The sequence below is a fragment of the Pelobates fuscus genome, chromosome 8, assembly GCF_036172605.1.
Source record: "Pelobates fuscus isolate aPelFus1 chromosome 8, aPelFus1.pri, whole genome shotgun sequence".
Classification (NCBI taxonomy): Eukaryota; Metazoa; Chordata; class Amphibia; order Anura; family Pelobatidae; genus Pelobates; species Pelobates fuscus.
In genome coordinates, this window is record NC_086324.1 from 86974501 (window position 1) to 86995755 (window position 21255).

Below are 21255 nucleotides of genomic sequence, written 5' to 3' on the forward strand. Positions count from 1 at the left end.
AAGGGAGGGGGAGAGAGAGTGACAAGGGAGGGGGAGAGAGAGTGACAAGGGAGGGGGAGAGAGAGAGAGTGACAAGGGAGGGGAAGAGAGAGTGACAAGGGAGGGGGAGAAAGAGAGTGACGAGGGAGAGAGATTGACATCCATCACACACACACACAATCACACAATCATGCCACCCTTACACACACAGAAACACACAATTCATCCTTACACACACTCAATGCACCCCGTGCACACACACACAATCATGCAATCCTTACACACACAGAAACACACAATGCATTCCTTACACACACTCAATGCACCCCGTACACACACTCAATGCACCCCTTACAGACGCACACACTGCATCCCGTACATACACAGAATCACACCTTGCAGCCCTTACACATACAAACACAGATTCACACAATGCATTCCTTACACACATATCAGGACATCCCCTACACACTCCACCCCCTGTGAACAAACTCATTGGTGGAACGTGAAGGTGGACCCTGGGACCCAGACCTTGAGCTGTGTAAAGGGCCCCCAAAAAATGGAGCTGCTTCCCGTTCTCACAGAACATTGATTTTTGGGACCAGTTACAAACAGCCTCCAGAGAGCCTGTTCTACACCAGACCAGTGGAGCCAGACTGCAGCTAGAGCCCATCATCATCCTCATCTGGTTGTAAGTCGGCAATCTAGCATATTATTCGTGGCACTAATCTCTAATTTACCTCACATTAAAGAAACACTATAGTCCCCAGAAGCACTGCAGCTTAATGTAGTGGTTCTGGTGTCTAAAGCCTGTCCCTGCAGGCCTTTTAATGTAAACACGGCGGCACTCAAGCACTGGCGTTAGTTAACATGGCAGAAAAATAATTGGAAAGGGTTAGGGGGGCTACTAATAAGGATAGGGGGAGAGGGGTAGGTAGAAAAATAATTGGAAGGGTTTAGGGGGGGCTACTAATATGGATGGGAGGAGGGGGAGGTAGAAAAATTATTGGAAGGGGTTAGGGGAGTACTAATATGAATGGAAGAGGTAGGGTGGGTTATAATATGCATGGAAGGGGTTAGGGGGTACTAATATGCATGGAAGTGGTTAGGGAGGTACTAATATGCATGGAAGGGGTAGGGGGTTAAAATGCGTGGAAGGGGTAGGTGGGGTTCTTTTGTGCATGGAAGGGGTATGGGTGGTTCTAATATTCATGGGAAGGGTAGGGGTGGTTCTAATCAGGAGGATCCCGGCGCTGTATCCGGGTAAGTAAAACCCCTTCCTTGTAGTGACCCTTTAATGTTATTATTTAATCATTTATATAGCGACTGCAAATTCCGTAGCGCTGTACAATGGGATAAACAACTCCTAGTTTACGGAATAAGAATATACCCGGCGAGTAAAAATGCTATCCCCCCCAGATTTTTTGGGGTTCCTACGCCCATGCTATGTATACCTGTGTTCATTTACTCAAAATGGCTGCTAGAGCACCCCTTCCCATCGACTAAGACCCTCGTGTAACAAGATGGCGTCTCCATCCGGAGCTACACACAAAGACAATGATGACATCACACCTTGGAGGAAGTACATCAAGATAAAACACTTAACACCTAACCAAATAAATGTTTACTTTTACTAATATCTAACCCTTAACCAATTGAAAAGTTTTACTTTCTGTATTTGCACACATTGCATTCTTTTGCCTTTTTAAGGGGCTAACCGCCCCCCTGACAATACACTTGGAAGTTCTCATTTAACTGAACTTTTTTGAGTCAGTGTGATTTCTTCGGCGTGCACGCTTTATTACATTTGAAACATTTGGACAGGGGCAGATATTCAAGTAAACAGTTGGTTTGGTCTAAAACAATTTGGTGCCCAACATGGGGCTCCGGGTTCTGTCCCGACGACCAGCCACCCTAGAAGACTCTGAGGCAGACCTGCAGTGACGGGATGGAGACTGATTACCTCTGATATACGGTAATGACTGCCTTAGCACCTTGCCTATATATCCTGTCTCTGTGATTGGCCTGTCTCCGTATCTGCGTCGGCTGCTGGAGGGCACCAAAGACAGGTAAATAGCTTGCCCGGAGTCTCTTTGTATTGAACCTGTATATCGACTATCTGCCGAATGGGTATGAATGTATTTTGTATGAGTGCGCCCCAACAATAGCCGTGTGCGGTGTAGCAAGCGGCGTTGTAGGAGAGGGATTCCTGTAGTAGCTGTGTGCAGTGTAGCAAGCAGCTTTGTAGGAGGGGGTTTTCCTGTAACAGCTGTGTGCAGAGTAGCAAGCAGCTTTACAGGAGGGGGTTTCCCTGCAGTGGCCATGTGCGGTGTAGCAAGCGGCTTTGCAGGGAGGGGGTTTCTGTAGTGCCGTGTGCAGTGTGGCAAGCGGCAGTATAGAGATTATTTAGTACGGGGACAAGAAAGGGTTAAGGGAAGGGTAAATGTGTTTTAACCATATATGCTTCTTGGGTTCTTGTTTGCAATAAATGTAAAGTTGTGTCCTGTTTGTCTCCTTCCTGATGTATTCTTTTGTTGAGAGAAGTGTTTGGTCACATACTACTCGCTACGCTCCAGTCTGTGGCCACCTCGTGTGGGCGGACCCAGTGACTAGTCTACATTTTGGGAAGACGCACGCAGGGTTAACCTCCGTGGAGGTCGAGCACTGTAGACGTTCTCTTTCCTGTTTGTCTCTATTTCGTTACATCTTGACTAGAGAGGATGGGACAGAAGCTAGGGAAACCCAGAAAGAGTTAGCCTGTGATATAGTGAAGGAGAGAGAGGGTGAGGAGGCAGTGGGGAAGGTGAAGAAGGTAGCTAAGATATGTGGCATTAGTATGTCTGCCAGCGGCCGGCTACAGCCAGAAGGCTGGCGCAAGCTGTTAAAAGAGAAGAAAGGTTTGTTGCAGGACAACAAGCTAGTGCAGACAGCAGAAGCCTGGTTTAGAGTTGCCAGAGCTATTCACCAAGAAGGGTGGGAGGGAAGAGGAGATAGACCTAGGTGGTCAGAGAATGTATGTTTATCATGAAAGTACATGTAATGTTGAAGGTACATACCAGCCACCGCCCTATGATTGCGCCTGGCACAAAGAAAAGAAGGTTGGCCCAGCCCCCATGACCTCCACCCTATTGCCTGTTTCAACTAACACCGCCCCTCTGGCCCCTGCCCCTGTATACCCTGTCTTTAGGGCAGATGTAACACTCTATTCACCCACCCCCATTATGCCTTCCCTGCCCGCCCCTGTTGCCTCCCTGTTACGTCCTCACCTTTTGCACCTCCCCTTCCCGCCACTCTTACTCCCGCCCCTGTGACCTCAGCTCCTATTGACATAGATTATTTTAAGCAAACAAATATGTTTGAATGACTATCTGTTCCTGTCCAAATCTGAGATGATTAAATTGCGTATACGCAGAAGTAAATTCACACTGACACATGGAGTTCAGGTTAAAAAGAACTTCAGAAAATTTAATGGCATCTGGTTAAAAAGCAGGTATGCAGACCCTTTTAAAGGCAGTATTACATCATCATAGAATATCAAGATAACAACAAATAAACATCATTAATTGGTCTATGTGTTAAGTGGTAAGTTAAATGCCCTCCCATCTATATTATTAATTGGCTCAAGTACTAAGTGGTAAGTTAGGCATCCTCCCATCATGAACTGTCGTCATCTCTTACAGGGATGGGACATAAGATTTAGGCGCCATTGTTGATTAGCACGAGGCTCGCTCGATGGGAGGGGGAATCTGTCAGCCAGCCATTTTGAGTACTTGGCACCGTTTAGCTTCGAGGTTAGTTTCAAGGCTTTTTAGTAAATGAACATTTCATTAGTGCAGTTTCTCGTGGCATACATTGTTACATATTACAGGAACTTGATAATTCCGGTGTTAGTCATATTCTTCTAGAAAATACATTCTCTGTCTAATATTCTAAATGCTGTTAGGAAAATCTGTCATATAATGAAGTTAGATGGAGTTAATGGAGAAATTTAATACAGGTTTTAATAATTCTACAACAGTCCCCCCTATGAAATGTTAGACACTAAAAAGATAAACTTTATTTGTTAGTTCCAGAAGACATATTAGCCCAGAGGCACAAAACCCTATGAAGTAACGGTTCTTAAAGTCTTCTTAGTTCTTCAGAGGGACATCATAAAATAGACAAGCTTACATTACCATATGGACCTGTGTTATCTGGAATATAGGCACAACAAGTCATGGTGACAGGCAGTATTTTACATACACCCCCTTCTCAGCTAGAATCATGTCTAAGGCCATTCTGTTCTGGAAGGTCATCTGGGATGTGGCCTGCAACTGTTCGGCCAAGCCCTGGAGGGCATCTCTGGTGTAGTTGACAAAACGTTGTTGGTTGCAATAGATATAATAAATGCAAATCAAAATATTATTATTATTAGCAGTGACGGTTGGGAAAATGGACTCAAACTTTTCTTTAACTGCAAAATCATCTGGTATCTCAATTGGCACACCTATGGCACCAATATATATGTATATATGTGTCAAACTTCCCTTTAGAGGGGTGCTCCTCTTTGTGTTCTGAAGCATGAATGTGGTGTGTCAAGAGTACCTTGTCATGTATTATGTGTATGGACATAATAACCTTGGCTAGGGCACATTTGCTTATTCATCATAGTATTAAACCTGTCCCACGCTACATCAGTGTAGGTGGACTCGGATCATTTAGTCAATATTAATATCACCACAAACTCAGGATGGGCAGATAATCCTGAAGAAGCTTGGCGTTTGAATCTCTTTAGCTTCACGAGGTCTCCTTTTGGGGTCCTCGGCTTTCCATCGATGGCAGGTGGTCAGGCATTATTATGGCCATCAAACACCTACTTGTTGGTATCTTTTTGTTTTCTAGCAAGTCATTTTTCCTTTAGAGTCAAAGGTTTGTCAAAATCAACAAATGTTACTTCCCATGTTGCAGAGAGAGTCTTGAATCTGGAACAGTGAATCCATTGAGTGATCTCTGCAACTTTCACAATGCACTATTGGGTATATGGTCTTGGTTGTCACATTGATGACCGGCTAGGCTTCTGGTCATCCAGACAAAATGTCTATTATAACTAGTGCATATTTGAACCGGCAGCTCTTTGGCACCTGGATATAGTCACTTGGATTCTTGAAAGGGATAGTGAGAGTTAGCTAGATGCTTAGGACTTTCCTCCTTTTCTGCCTGAGCTGTCCTTGGCACAAATGACACAGGATCGGCAGTAACTGATGATTAGAGGAGTAATTCTAGGTGCTTCAGAGTATTTAGAGATCAAAGAGTTCATGAGGGTCTTGGATAGGTATAAAAATCCATGGGCCCACTGCCCAGTACATGTTTTTGGGTAAACAGAACTTGAGAGTGTTGGAGTACAGCCCGTCTTCAAGGGTTGCCCCTTTCTGTTTTCCAGCTTTGTATTTCTTCAGGGTCAGCAGCTGCTTGTCATTCTTTCAGAAGCTTGAGATCTGTGGATAGGATCTACATGGTGAGTATAGAAGTTTCTTCAGCGGACACCCTTCTGTCCACTTCCCTTGGTGCACTTGTGGCTTGGTTGGCAGCTTGGTCAGCTGAGTGGTGCTTCTTCTCTTCCAGATTGATCCAAAATCATGTGCCGCACCCAGGGCATATCTTGAGTCAGTGTAGGTATTGGCATGTCTTCCTTCAGGCATTTTGCATGCCACTGAGAAGGCTGTCAATTCAGCGTCTTGAGCAGATGTGGGTGAGGAAAGTGAAGATGCTTGACGTACCTGATCTTCTGCAGCAACAGCAAATCCAGTATGGTACCTTTCCTCTTTATCCGCAAACAGAGTGGAGTCAGGATCTGGAAAAGCTACTGCATGCCCTATTGAGAGGTGTCTTGTTTCTTCTTTCATCTGTTCAAAGCAACCATGAGGAGCAGTAGAAGAGGTTTCCTCACCTATTTCTGTGTGAGATTGGGGGTATTTGTCTTTCTATTTACAGTTCTCTTGCTGACCCCCCTCTGTAGAGAGCTGATATTGATTTTTAGTGTTTCATGTTTTTGTTCTAATGAGTCAGGTTCCGTTCATGAGATTTCTGGGGACTTAGTGAAGAAAACATGAGGGACAGCCACCTCCCAGTGATGATACAGGTGTCTCACTTCCATGGGTATCTGGGTCAGGACCGCACTATTTCCTTGAGAGTGCCCAAAACAGGTCTTTCATGATGAAGTGCACCTCCACCAGTCTGAATAATTTTCCGTAGTGTGGTATTCCCCCCTGGGAAGTGGCGGAGGAGTGGCCGGAGCAACTTTCCTTCAAAATATAATGTTGTCAGGTAGAGGCAGAGTTGTCTATGGGCGGTGGAAATTGGTAAGGAATAAGAAGGGAGGAAGCATATAAAGGATATAGATATAGTGGTGGGGAGATGGAGGAATGAGTGGTGGATGGAGCGGGAGGGAGAGAAGGTGGAGTAGGAAGGACAGGAGAAGTAGGGGAGGAGTAGAAAGAGGAGAAGGTGGAGTAGAGGGAGGAGAAGGAGAAGGAGGAGGAGTAGGAGGAGGAGGAGGAGTAGGAGGAGGAGAGGGAGGAGTAGGAGGAGGAGAAGGTGGAGTAGTAAGAGGAGAAGGTCGAGTAGAGAGAGGAGTAGGAGGAGGAGAAGAGGAGAAGGTGGAGTAGGAAGAGGGAGAAGGTGGAGTAGAGAGAGGAGTAGGAGGAGGAGAAGAGGAGAAGGTGGAGTAGGAAGAGGAGAAGGTGGTGTAGAGGGAGGAGTAGGAGGAGGAGGAGGTGGAGTAGAGAGAGGAGTAGGAGGAGGAGAAGGTGGAGTAGGAAGGACTGTAGATGAAGGGGAGGGATTGGTGGAAGGAGTAAGCGGAGGTGGGCAGGTAAGGGAGCAGACAGGTGATGTAGCAGTGGAGGTGGGCAGGGTTGTGAATGGGTTTGAAGGGAGGAAGAGCAGACGGGAGAAATGGGTTGGAGGGGGAGGGTGGTAAAGGAGAGGATGAAGGTGACGAGATCTATAGGACGGTTGGGGGGAAAAAAAAATGAGGATACATCAGAATTCAAGACTAGGTAGAAATGAGGAGGCAGGTAGGATTCTCTTCCGCTATGGAGGCTGCAAATAGCCCATGTACAACAACTATTAACTGACCCTATACTTTCCCTAGAGAAAAATAATAAAAGGCTAACATGCTCATCTTGTCAGAACAGGCCTCGAACGCTTCACTCCGTGGGTGTCCCGCAGTGGCTAACCCACTACATCTCCCACACCAGACTTGTGCCCGTGGAGACAGACGCTATCCCTGACTCTCGTTCTTTATTTTATTTATTTATTTCTAACATCTCAAAATATAATTCTTACATACATCACAAATATACATTATCACAATTTTATGTCTCTCAAAAGGGATAAAACTTATTCTACTCTTCACTGATAATGTATTTTTTTAAAACATACAAAATAGACAAATAACATTGTCTTCTGTGAAATAAATGGAAAAGATAATGGAGATTTTGTTAAGCTTTATAAACAGCTATACATTAATTCACCTTTCTTGTTTTCCAGTTTCTGGCTGTTAATGACAATGTACAATGTAATAGAGCAGCAGGAAATGCTAGCAGAATGCTTGGTTGTATAGGGAGGGGTATTAGCAGTAGGAAGAGGGAAGTGCTCATGCCATTGTACAGAACACTGGTGAGACCTCACTTGGAGTACTGTACACAGTACTGGAGACCATATCCTCAGAAGGATATGGATACCTTAGAGAGAGTTCAAAGAAGGGCTACTAAACTGGTTCATGGATTGTAGGATAAAACTTACCAGGAAAGGTTAAAGGATCTTAATATGTATAGCTTGATGGAAAGACGAGACAGGGGAAATATGATAAAAGCATTTTAAATACATAAAGGGAATCAACACAGTAAAAGCGGAGACTATATTTAAAAGAAGGAAAACTACCACAACAAGAGGACATAGTCTTAAATTAGAGGGACAAAGGTTTAAAAATAATATCAGGAAGTATTACTTTACTGAGAGGGTAGTGGATGCATGGAATAGCCTTCCAACTGAAGTGGTAGAGGTTAACGCAGTAAAAGAGTTTAAGCATGCGTGGGATAGGCATAAGGCTATTCTAACTATAAGATAATGCCAGGGACTAATGAAAGTATTTATAATACGGGGCAGACTAGATGGGCCGAATGGTTCTTATCTGCCATCACATTCCATGTTTCTATGTAAAGCACTTGCTGCTAGTAACAGATCTAGAATCAATACACTATAATGCCCAAAGTCTCAACTTCTATGCATATGCAATAATAAAATATCTGGGCTTACATCAAAAATTATGTTAGTCAGTCTTTAATCTTGGAGGCAAACATTATCCAACAAAGACAGATTGGAACACACTCCCACCTTATCCATTTGTTAATAGTTAGGCTTATAATGTTTACTGGTTCCTTTTCAATTAGATCAAAACATTTTGAGACCAATCCTTAATTGTATTACCTTTAAATTAAATTATTGAAACTCTCTAGTTTTCCCTTTAGTAATTATAACTTTCCTGTTCATAATATGTGGGATTTAAGGAAAACAGCATGTCTTAAGATAGGATGAGCATGATAGGAGTAGGTCTCGGCAGCCATGACAGAGGCAGGGCAGGAAATGATGAGAAAGGAAGAGACTGACTGAAGGTAAGGGCAGAAGTAAGGGCAGGAGTGATGTCACTTAAGGACAACCTTCTTTTGTACTAGGGGCCATTTTCTTTTAGGGCATTTCAACATTACACTATATTATAGCCTAATAAAATAAATCAGAGAAGCAACATTCTGTTCGGCAAAATGACATACTAAACTATGGACAGACTTGACTGATTAAATAAGACAGTTGAAAACAACATACATCTAACAGCCCGTAAAGCTGTCTCTAGAAACATATACTTCAAGATAACATGATGCAAAATAAACTCACGGAATGCAACCAATCTCCCCCATCACTAATTCCATTTCTAATTCTTATCGGTAGCTATGCATAACTTTCACTGAAGAGACAAATCTGAATCGCAAGCATGTCCCCTCCCTCCCCCCCCCCCCGAACCCCCGCACGGAGACCAGAAGCAAGAGAGAGAGAGAGAGCAAGCATGTCCCCCTCCTCCCTCCCCCCGAACCTCCGCACGGAGACCAAAAGCAAGAGAGAGAGAGAGCAAGCACGTCCCCCCCGAACCTCCCCCCGAACCTCCGCACGGAGACCAGAAGCAAGAGAGAGAGAGAGAGCAAGCATGTCCCCCCCTCCCTCCCCCCGAACCTCCGCACGGAGACCAGAAGCAAGAGAGAGAGAGAGCAAGCACGTCCCCCCTCCCCCCGAACCTCCACACGGAGACCAGAAGCAAGAGAGAGAGAGAGGAGGAAGGAGGGAGGGAGAGAGAGACAGACAAGAGAATCTACAAGCATAAGATTTAACCATGTCACTGCTGTACAGTAACAAGACAGAAGGATAGTTACATTACAATTATTGCAAAAGCAAAGAGACACAAAAACACAAAACACAAAATACAAAAACACAAAATACAAAAAACCCCACAGCATTTAAGATTGGGGTAGGGTGGGGACCAGGGATGGTGACCGTGGTCAGCTACATTTCGGTCATTACTGACGGGATGATGGGAGTGAAAAATATTTTTTATGTACTTTAAATGTATTTAACGTGTTGATATAAATATTATAAGTTTTATTCAGATTGCTTCCAGAACACTGAAATTGAGAAGCCATACCTTGGCCTATAGAGTATTACAGACTTTCATTGTATAGGAATGGAGACCACATCTGGTTCACTTTAAGAGTGATGTTGAAGGGCTTGGTTATAGTAACCTTTGACCTAGCCTTGAAAGCCTGAATTCCTTTGAAGACTCACATTTCTACAGGCAATTATTCATTACATCATGTATATAGAAGTTCTTTGTCTTACACATCTTGCCGCCAAATATAACGTATGACTTTAATCATAGATTTCAAATGATGCTAAGTAACTCCCCTTTTTCTAAGATAGCCACTTATTTTAAAGTAAGGCAATCTTATGTATACTCCCCTCTGTAACTGAATTTTAAACCCATAAAACTAATTGTAGTTTAGAATTCGTGGCCAATACCTTTAACATCAAAAATGGATAACACCTAGAACATTGCTCTGTATTGGACAAAGACTGTTAAAGACATATGTTATTACCAGATGGGTGATAATTGTTATGTTTGAATAAACATAAGTTAAACTGCAAGATACTTGATTCGATTGTTAAGAAAACTGATATGTGACAAACAAAGATTTCACGGAATGCCAATTTCCTACATTTAATGGTGGAGAATGCGGGCACCAACAGCAAACTTTTGATTTAAGCCTGAATTATGACTGACTTAATCTTTAAGTGTTCTGCTACAAGAAGATTACAAGAAGAAGATAAGAAAATCACTGAAGAAAAGTTGAAATTGTTCCCTGAAGAAAAAGCTTTAGTACCCGGCTTGCAACAGGAGAAACACAAGTGACTGATACAGCAGGATGGCATCCAAAAAAAAAAAATCCTTTATTTAAACATTCAGTTTTACTATGCGAAAATAGAGTTGCGCAGGGTGAAAAATAGTTAGAACGTGGAAATATGCTCAGTACTGAAGGAAGAATAATTTTGACGATAATATATTGATAATATATTATAATTTTGACGATAATAATTGAGATGACAATCTGTATCCTTTTATCCATACTTTATTTATGAAGAAATAAATGTTATGACGAATTGCAGATCGAAGATGGCATTTCGGAGGATTCTCAAGAAATAACTACATATTCCAAAAAGTATTCTTCCATCAGATGATGCGCACACCTGTGGAAATCAAATACTTCAAGGGTATGTGTCTTTAACATGTCTGTAGAAGTTGCTCATATGTATATTGAAACAAATTGTATTAACTGTTTAGTTAATTATGGATTGGCAGCAAAAGACTGCTGTCAAATGTAACAGGATCTGTCTGTAAAAGAGTTAATCCTGAAAACGCTATTGTGTATTGAAATGGTTAGACAGATTAACTGGTATTGAGCAAAGCAATGTGGTTAAAAGGGAAAGAAAAAGTTGCATTACTGGCAAAAGGCTTTCTGGAAACTAATGATTCTATAAAGGAATGGTGTCAACTTAAAAAGACCAGTAATTGTTATGTTTGTAATACATCGAAACAAAAAAGAAATGTGTTGTTAAAAACAATTGAAAAATATATGTGTTGTTGCAAGGTCTAGTAATTTACCTAGCCTCTAGCTAAACTGTAAATCTCCTTAAAAGTGTTAAAAGAAGGAAATCGCCCCCATGGCTCTCTTTTGAGAGTGCATTGGATGCAACATTAGTTGAAACAAAAACTCAGACTCTCGGCAGTTGTTGAAAGGATTAAGTAATGTCAAGGAAATTAAGATTTTAATATAATGAAAGAAATGCTTAAGAATCAGACTGATCTGTTAAATAGAGCCCATAAAACAATGTCTCACATGTCCAAGATTAGACTTTGTTACTAATCTTGACAATTTGCAAAAATTGCTAGTCTGGGGAATGTTACAGATATTTTGTGGAAAAATCTTAAAGATTTGGATTAAAGTAGAAGTTGTGTGAAAAGGGCAGAAGAGAAGAAAAGATATAGGAAAATGGGGAAATTGTGCAAGAAAAAGGGTCAGATGGATACTCTCAGATTAGCCAGATTGATTAAAAATGTGTCTAAATATGATGAGCAGAGAGGACCTTTTTACAATATGAGTGTTTTTGAAGGTGAAATGAATAAACAAAAATTTAGTGATGTGGTAGCCACCAGATGTTGTTTGATCTGGCTGCCAGCCTCATTAAGTGAATGGGTTAAAAATTAACTCATTGATGTGTTGGAGGATAAAGAATGTGAAAAGCCCAGAGTTTAGTTGCAGGAATTGTTTCCAAATATATTGCTAATGGTTGTACAGTGTGCAACTGGTTTGAATAGTTTTGAATTTTCTATTTTTGATTAATTTAAATGGAGAAAATTATGATATACATGTTTGTGCTAATTTAAGGAATAAGGCATGGAATTTGATTACTGACACAAAACCGTCTACTATGTCTAAAGAGTAACATAGGCAGAGTGTTAGTGAATATGTCTCTATAACATCAGGGTAACCAAATGAGCTAGATTAAGAGATTTTGCTGCTATGAAAATTATGAAATCCTTGCAATTGTTAAAAAGGAAAAACACAGGAATAACTAAAATGTTGCACAGACACACTTTTGTCTAGGGATACTTCAGCAGGACTGGCCCCTATTAAAAATGTGTCTAGTGAAGAAGGTAGAAGGAGAAATGAGGTTATTAATTGAATATGGTAATTTTAGAGTGAGGTTTAAGGAAAGACCACAAAATTAACAAAATTACCAGGGTACTAAAAACTATTCGGCCACACCCCAAGATAGATATTATAGGTTTTTTTTTAGAGTAATTCTATGGTATGCTATAATTGCAACCAAGAAGGTCATGTTAGGAGATATTGTCCTAAATATGAAGAAAAAAACTTACCCAGTGAAAGAGAAAGAAAATTGAATTTCCCAGACCATAAGAATCTACAGAGAGTGGCAGCTGTAAAAACAGAGCATACATCTTCAACCAACCCCCCCTCACATATCAAATTCATGTGGAGAGTGTATACTGTTAAATGCCATCGAAAGAAAGGTGGAGGCAGTCACAAATCGACAAGTAAAATCTGCCTAAACTCACCAATAAATAGGGATGTGTAACCCCTAGCTATTATCAGATCTATCTTGCTGATAACTAAGTGAAGATGGGCGACCATATATTTATGGAAGACTAGAGGGAAATATAACAGAGTTTTATTAGAAACAGGAGCAGGAATGACTAATAAAACACGCTTGCCTTTAAAAATTTAAGCATATCAACAAATCCCTTATAAGTTTTATTGGAACACATGCACATGCAATTCTTTCCACTGATAATGACGTTGAGTTTGAAGGAGGAAAAAAAATCTTTTGGTGATTTACGGTTGCACCCCTCCTAGCACTGTACTATTATGGGAATGGATGTTATCAATGGAAAAAAAGTTGTATGTGGATTTATTAAATTTGGTTTTATGGCAAGCTCTAGGTGAGAGCAAAATAGGTTGAGTGGTTAAACCTAATAATTTAAGATAGTTTAGTCATGATATGACTGTAAAACAGAGTGAAGTGTCACCTTCTATACAACAAGATGATGAGGTTGTACCATATCTTAAAACTAAATACCCCACAGTGTGGTCTAAGTCTAAACAAGATTGTGGGATAGTGAATTTGCAAGTTGTAATTGTAGTTCTAGACCCCTTGCAGTTAAACAATATAAGATCCCAAAGAATAAGAAGAAGGTGTGAATCAGGTGATAAAAGCATTGGTATCTCAAGGAGTGTTGAGAGTGGGTAATTCCAAATGTAAGTCACCATTTGGCTAATAATCAAGCCAATGGCACTTATGGTTTAATTGTAGACACGTATGTGGTGAATAAGTAAATCTCATCAGATATCATGGCGCAAATAGATGCTAATGTTAATACTTTCTGTATTGGATATAGTCAATGTGTTCTTTTCTATACCATTCAATCCAGATAGCTAGTATTGCTATGCTTTTACCTTTAAAAATCATCAATATCTGTTCCAGGTGTTGCTACAGGGCTTCCAATCCTCACCAGCTTACTTTCATAAAGCAATGGCTCAAGTATTGGAACCCCTGGAATATGGGAATAAGATTTTGCAATATGTTAATGATCTGTTAAGTTCAAACAGTAACAGGGGAAGAGCATGAGCAGATACTGTGTGATATTTGTCAACACTGGCAGATAATGGGTTAAAACTGAACACATTCAAAGTGCAGATCTTGAAGGAAAGATTTACTTTCCTAGGAGTTAATATAGATCCAGAATGTAAAACGCCATGTACAGCAAGGGTTAAAGCATTGCAGCAATTGCCAAGGCCAATGACAGTGTATCATCTACAGAAATGTTTAAGCTTGATAAATGTTAGCAGAGAATTTATATATGATATGGCAGGGATAGCAAAACCCTTATGCAATATGCTAAAATATAAAAGATAAGATCATCTGGACAGGGGAATTTGAAAAGAGTTAAATCTGTTAAAAGATGCTCTCACACAAGCGCCTGTGCTAGCTGCTCCCATTGAAACAGTACCATATATTGTTCAATGTTATGCAGGTGTCTCTTCATTAATAGCAGTTTAATGCAAAGGTAGCATGAATCTTTACGAATGCTGGGATATTTTGCTAAAATTATGTATCCAGTGGAAAGAGGAATGTTTTCCTGTGTAAAACAGCTCATGGCTGTTTGATGGGCTTTAGAAGCAACACAACACATGGCAGGATTTGGACAGATAAATTTACAAACCCCCCAAATATCTAAAACTGTTACAAAATTGTTCTGAGTTAGGAGTATATAGCCAGTTACAAAATAAACCACCCAGGGTAGAAACCAGTAAAAGCTATGTTATTCCTGATTTGATGTCAGAAGGAAATGGAAATATAATCCAGATCTCCTTTTGAGAAGCAAATAATACAAGGGATTTCTAGTTTGTATGTGGAGGAACAAGATTTTATGTTGATGGATCACATCACACAGGTTATGCCATATATGACAATTAAACAAAAGAATTGCAAAAATAGACTGCCACGCCATATGTCTGCTCAGAAAGCGGAGTTAGAGTCTGTAAAGAAAGTTCTAGAAATAACAGTATATGACCCAGTGAATATAATCAGTGACAGCAGTTATGTAGTTAAAGCTTTAACACTTCACCTCCCAATATGGAGAAAAGAGGAATGGTAGATTCTCAGGATAAAGCTTTAAAACATGCAGGTATTCTGGCAGAACTGTTTAATTAGGCAGAAAATAAAGGTTTAACTTGTTGTTGTGAAACAGACTTGTAAATCAGGAATCAAAGGAAACTTTGTTTGAGGAGTTGTAATACTTGAAAAATGTAATGAGTGCAACTGTTAGTAAAAGACAAATAACAAATACCCTATAAGATCAGATAGAGAATGAAAGGATGTAGCTTTCAGTATAGAAACAATGGATCTAGATACTGAAACTGGCATGTACAGGGTTAAACACAATGAAACACAAACATTTGTACCTAGTGGCTTATTACAAGAGCTGATTTTATTCAATCATCGTACACAGGGCATTTGGGTACAGGACAACTGTTTAACCCCTTAAGGACCAAACTTCTGAAATAAAAGGGAATCATGACATGTCACACATGTCATGTGTCCTTAAGGGGTTAAGGTCCTGCAAAATAAATTGTATCATCCTAATTTAAAACAAAAAGTGTATAAATATATTGCAGAAGTGTCTCATATGTGTTCAATTAATCCAAGACCTAAATACTAGAAACCAAAATTGCAGAGAGTTCCTTTGGCAAAAAGACCATGGGACTCTATATAAATTAATTTCTAAATTAAAATGAATAAAATAAAATAGAGATAAAAATGCTTTAAGATAAAGAGTAATTGGTTAACATATTTACCAGGAGTATTAATGTCTATTCCTGCAAATCCAAACTCAAGTGTCACCTCATGAGTTAGTGACATGTAGAACTATGTAATCACTTTCCCTAATGAACCTTTTGTTCCAAGTACATTCAAAGTTACAGCAGAACAAGCTGAATAGTTGAAAGTATTACAGGAACATCTATTGTTAGATTTGAAGTTTGCTACTTCAAATATCGTCCCTTATGGTAAACTATGTGTTAAAGTTGTACAGCGCTACGGAATCTGATGGCGCTATATTAATAAATTAAATAAATATAAAGAACTAACACAGGGGAATTATGCAGATATGTTTAAGCCAGGTTACAAGGCAATGGTAAAATCCTTTAAAACACCAGGTCTATGAAAAGCAAGTTGGGAAGGTCCTTATGGTCCTTATGTTGGTCTAAGAATAAAAATTAGAACAAACTGTGTTACAGGTTTAAAAAGCAAACATTTGTACAAAGTGTAATAAATCAATTCTTGTGTCTAGTGATCAATGTAAAAGAAATGTACTAAGGTATAAGAAATTTACTAATGTATAAAACATTTACTAATGTATAAGAATAGTAAACTGCCATCTGTTTTTCATTACAGAACCAATACTGTTTTACATGGACAAAAACATGTATGATTTTAAATAAAAGGACAAATTGTTTGGACTTTCAAAGGACATTAGGGACTTTCAAAGAGACTGTGCTTGTGGATTCGATTGGAGAGGACAATATTTCATGGACTAAATCAAACCGATTGTGTTTTCTGGTTAATATAAACTGTATACAATTACACAGCATAATAACTATGATACCGTTATTATTAATGTTAGGTAAAATCAATGCCCAAGGTAAATTAATGAATTAGTGAAAAATGTAAAGGTAATTGTAACAAGAATTTTGTTCTTAGGAGTTCAGAAATGAAAGGGTTAAAATGGCTTGCTTCTCCCTCTTGGAGTGTAAAAAGCAATACAGACAACTTGAAATGGCTGTGTTAAAAGGCCTTTCCTTGTAAACTAATACTTAGATCAATATCAGAAAACAAAATTAAAATCCCATAAGTAATTGGTATAAGTAAATTATGATGCATTATATTTACATAAAAAGCATCAAAGAGGGGCTTGAAAAATATTTTTTATGTACTTTAAATGTATTTAACGTGTTGATATAAATATTATAAGTTTTATTCAGATTGCTTCCAGAACACTGAAATTGAGAAGCCATACCTTGGCCTATAGAGTATTACAGACTTTCATTGTATAGGAATGGAGACCACATCTGGTTCACTTTAAGAGTGATGTTGAAGGGCTTGGTTATAGTAACCTTTGACCTAGCCTTGAAAGCCTGAATTCCTTTGAAGACTCACATTTCTACAGGCAATTATTCATTACATCATGTATATAGAAGTTCTTTGTCTTACACATCTTGCCGCCAAATATAACGTATGACTTTAATCATAGATTTCAAATGATGCTAAGTAACTCCCCTTTTTCTAAGATAGCCACTTATTTTAAAGTAAGGCAATCTTATGTATACTCCCCTCTGTAACTGAATTTTAAACCCATAAAACTAATTGTAGTTTAGAATTCGTGGCCAATACCTTTAACATCAAAAATGGATAACACCTAGAACATTGCTCTGTATTGGACAAAGACTGTTAAAGACATATGTTATTACCAGATGGGTGATAATTGTTATGTTTGAATAAACATCAGTTAAACTGCAAGATACTTGATTCGATTGTTAAGAAAACTGATATGTGACAAACAAAGATTTCACGGAATGCCAATTTCCTACAGGGAGTGGTCACCTCCTGGACGCCATGACAGGGCTCTGGCTGAGAGAGCCTTCCAGTAACACAATTATTATGATATACATACATTCTTAACCCTTTGTGATCTAGTTCTTCCTCAACCCAACCTTCCTGCTGAATAGCTCTTGCTACTCTGTAATCTGTAAGCTTGTCTTTCTTCTCTGTTAGTAATCTGCACCAGCTCTCTGGCTGTAATCTACCACATGAAGGTACAGCAATCCCACACACCTTAGCAATCTTTTCAACTCCTTTAACCATCTCTTCACCCTCTCTGTCTTCAACTAGATCACACGCTAACCAGCCCTTACTGGGCTTATCTAACCCCTGTCCCATTCCCCCCTATAAAAGGCGTCCCAGATATAGAGGAAGAATATTAAACAGAGTGTCTACAATGCTTGACTGCCACTTGAGGGTGGGTCCCCACGTGCATCTTCCCAAAACGTAGACTAGTCACTTATTCAGCCTACCCGAGGTAGCCACGGATTGGAGCGAGGTGAGAAGTGTGTGACCAATCACTTCTCTGACAAAGAGAAATAGGAGGGGAAAGTGTAAATAACACAGGAAGTAGAGTAAAAGTAAAAAGTGAAAGTAGAGACAGACACAGGAGTTTGAATGACTCCCAATTAAGACAACATTTCAATTGAAATACAGTGCATGCATCACAGTTCAAATAAATTCAACAGTAATCCCTTTCCTTTACTCATGTGGCCAAAACCACCTCCCTCAACCTCGTAGTGTCCCCGCTCGGAGAATGACTTCCTCAAGTCTCACTACCAGAGGCCACGGAAAACGGCTAACACCGGCCTGAGATCCGTATGCCTCCCCCGTTACAGCGGTCCGATAAACGTGACCACCACTATCCTCACCCTCATAGCGCCCCTACGTACCCACCCGCAAGTCTCACTACCACGTGGTGATGGAGACAGCAATGCCTGCCCAAATCCACGCACCACAAATAAAACTGGAATACCACCAGCCTCAGCGCTCGAGGCTGGAGGATACCACCTCTCTGCAAGCAGAGCAATGTGCACAATGAGGCTAGCTAGGCTCTCAAAGTGACACCATGGGGAATCCCCAGGAAGTAGTGAGTCTACACCCTTCCACAGACTCCCCCCACCTCTTTTTCCTTACTGCTGCAGCTACCCAGCACCTAAAAGAGGTAAACAGGCAAAAGAAGACCCCCAGGAAAACTTCCACAGGTCCACCCCCCTTTTTCCCTACAGCCACAGCCACGTGGCTCCTAAAAGGGGTAAACAGGCAACAGAGGACCCCCAGGCAAACACCCACAGGTCCACCCCCCTTTATCCCAAAAGGGGCAAACAGACAAACAAAGGACCCCCAGGCAAACTACCACAGGTCCACCCCCCTTTATCCCAAAAAGGGGTAAACAGACAAACACTCTACCCGGGCACTTAAGCTAAAGACAGACCAATACAAACACACCCAGGCAACAGATAGTCAAAATGCAGGTAAAAAGTATTAACAAATAAGGTATTGGTTCTCTGGGCAAGATATTACCTGTCTTTGATGTCCTCTTGGCAGCAGTCACAGACACTGGGACAGATAAATCAAAGGGGCTGGAACATACCGGGGCTGCTGCAGTCTCCACCGTGTACTGAGAGGTGATCAATCTCCTTCCTTCCCCCAGAATTCATCCACCCAGGTCTTCTTGGACGGCTGCCAGATAGGTCATAACCCAAAGCCCCACGTTGGATGCGCCAAATTGACATAGATTATTTTAAGCAAACAAATATGTTTGAATGACTATCTGTTCCTGTCCAAATCTGAGATGATTAAATTGCGTATACGCAGAAGTAAATTCACACTGACACATGGAGTTCAGGTTAAAAAGAACTTCAGAAAATTTAATGGCATCTGGTTAAAAAGCGGGTATGCAGACCCTTTTAAAGGCAGTATTACATCATCATAGAATATCAAGATAACAACAAATAAACATCATTAATTGGTCTATGTGTTAAGTGGCTATGTCAAATGCCCTCCCATCTATATTATTAATTGGCTCAAGTACTAAGTGGTCAGTTAGGCATCCTCCCATCATGAACTGTCGTCATCTCTTAAAGGGATGGGACATAAGATTTAGGCGCCATTGTTGATTAGAACGAGGCTCGCTCGATGGGAGGGGGAATCTGGCAGCCAGCCATTTTGAGTACTTGGCAGTGTTTAGCTTCGAGGTTAGTTTCAAGGCTTTTTTGAAAATGAACATTTCATTAGTGCAGTTTCTCGTGGCATACATTGTTACATATTACAGGAACTTGATAATTCCGGTGTTAGTCATATTCTTCTAGAAAATACATTCTCTGTCTAATATTCTAAATGCTGTTAGGAAAATCTGTCATATAATGAAGTTAGATGGAGTTAATGGAGAAATTTAATACAGGTTTTAATAATTCTACAACACTATCATGCCCGACCCTTCGTAGACAGACCACTGGTTACCATGGATGATCCGCCTGCTCATACGCCCCAGGGGGGAGTCCAGGCCCTGCCCACTCCCCTTCAACCCCTACGCTCCTCCCCTATGTGCGGCCTTCGAGTCCTCCAGTTCCCATGATTACCAGCTTCCCCCCCCTGGAGGCTGAAGACAGTATCCTGTTTGGTGGTGGTCCTCCGGAACCCCATAATGGGAACCCCAAACCTCAGTTCGGAAGGGGCCCACATAATGTATGTCACGTTCCCAGGCCGCCACTCTGGTGGGTTCACTCCCAGACCCAGAGAAACAACCTATGCCCTTCTACCGAAGGATTGTCCAGGTCCAAAAGACTTATTCTGCCACATGGCGTGACTTACTTAGCCTCTGTGAAATAAACGCAGGAGATGCTTACTGGCCTATCATGGAGAAAATATGAATACCGCACTCAATCAATAGCATAAATAATTGTTAAACCTATGCTTAATTTCATAGTGTTTATTATAAAGCTTATAAGTATAATTCATAAAGATAATGGTATTTCATCAAATTAGCACATAATTCATCTTATATACACAAACTATGTACAAATATCTATCTAGACACAGTATCTTCCTATGTGCAATGAATAGTTCAAAAAAAATGAAAAAAATGAAAAAATGAAAAAAATTGGAAAAAGAAAAAAGTTAAGAAAAAGATTAAGAAAAAATGAAAAAAAGAAAAAAATGAAAAAAATGAAAAAATGGAAAAAATGAAACAAATGATGAAAAAAATGAGAAAAATGCAAAAAATGAGAGAAATGAAAAAATACCAAATATTAAAGTCCTAATAAGTGGCAGTCCAGTATATAGTGCACTATATGTTTGCCCACTATCTGTGGGTTGATCTCACCAATGTCGTCTATTTCTTTATGCTGTATCCTGTAGGAAGATGCTGTAGTCTGTGAAAGATGGTCTGGATGGAAGGGATGGAACGAATTCCTGATGGTAGAAAAAATGGTCACCACTCTGTATCTGCTGGTGGTTGATCAAATCTGTTGTAGTCAATGAAGTCAATCGGCAGTATAAGGCTCCTTTGGAGGTGGACTGAAGTTAATAGAAGGGCTTTCCTTGTGAGCTTTCCTTGTGAATGGGCTGCGCGCTCGGGACATATGCGTCCCTTCGGTGGCCCCAGTGTCCGTGCTGTCAAAAGAAAAACATCAGGGTTTAAATATCCTCAGGTTAGGCGGCAAACACTGCCGCATTAAGTCCACGGTCCTACTTCCGCATTCCGACGCATACGTGCATCATTGCGTCATGCGTATTTCACACAACTTTATTGAAAACGAGCATTCTGTAGAATTATTAAGCTAGCGAAAACACAAGTTTGTTGTGATACCACAATGCATTTACAGATACAAATGTAAATCGGACCTTGCAGTAGGGATATAAATATAAATCCCAATGAGAATAAGGATATAAATTTTATATTAACAATGGATTAATATGTACACCAATAATAATACATAGGTACTGCATCAA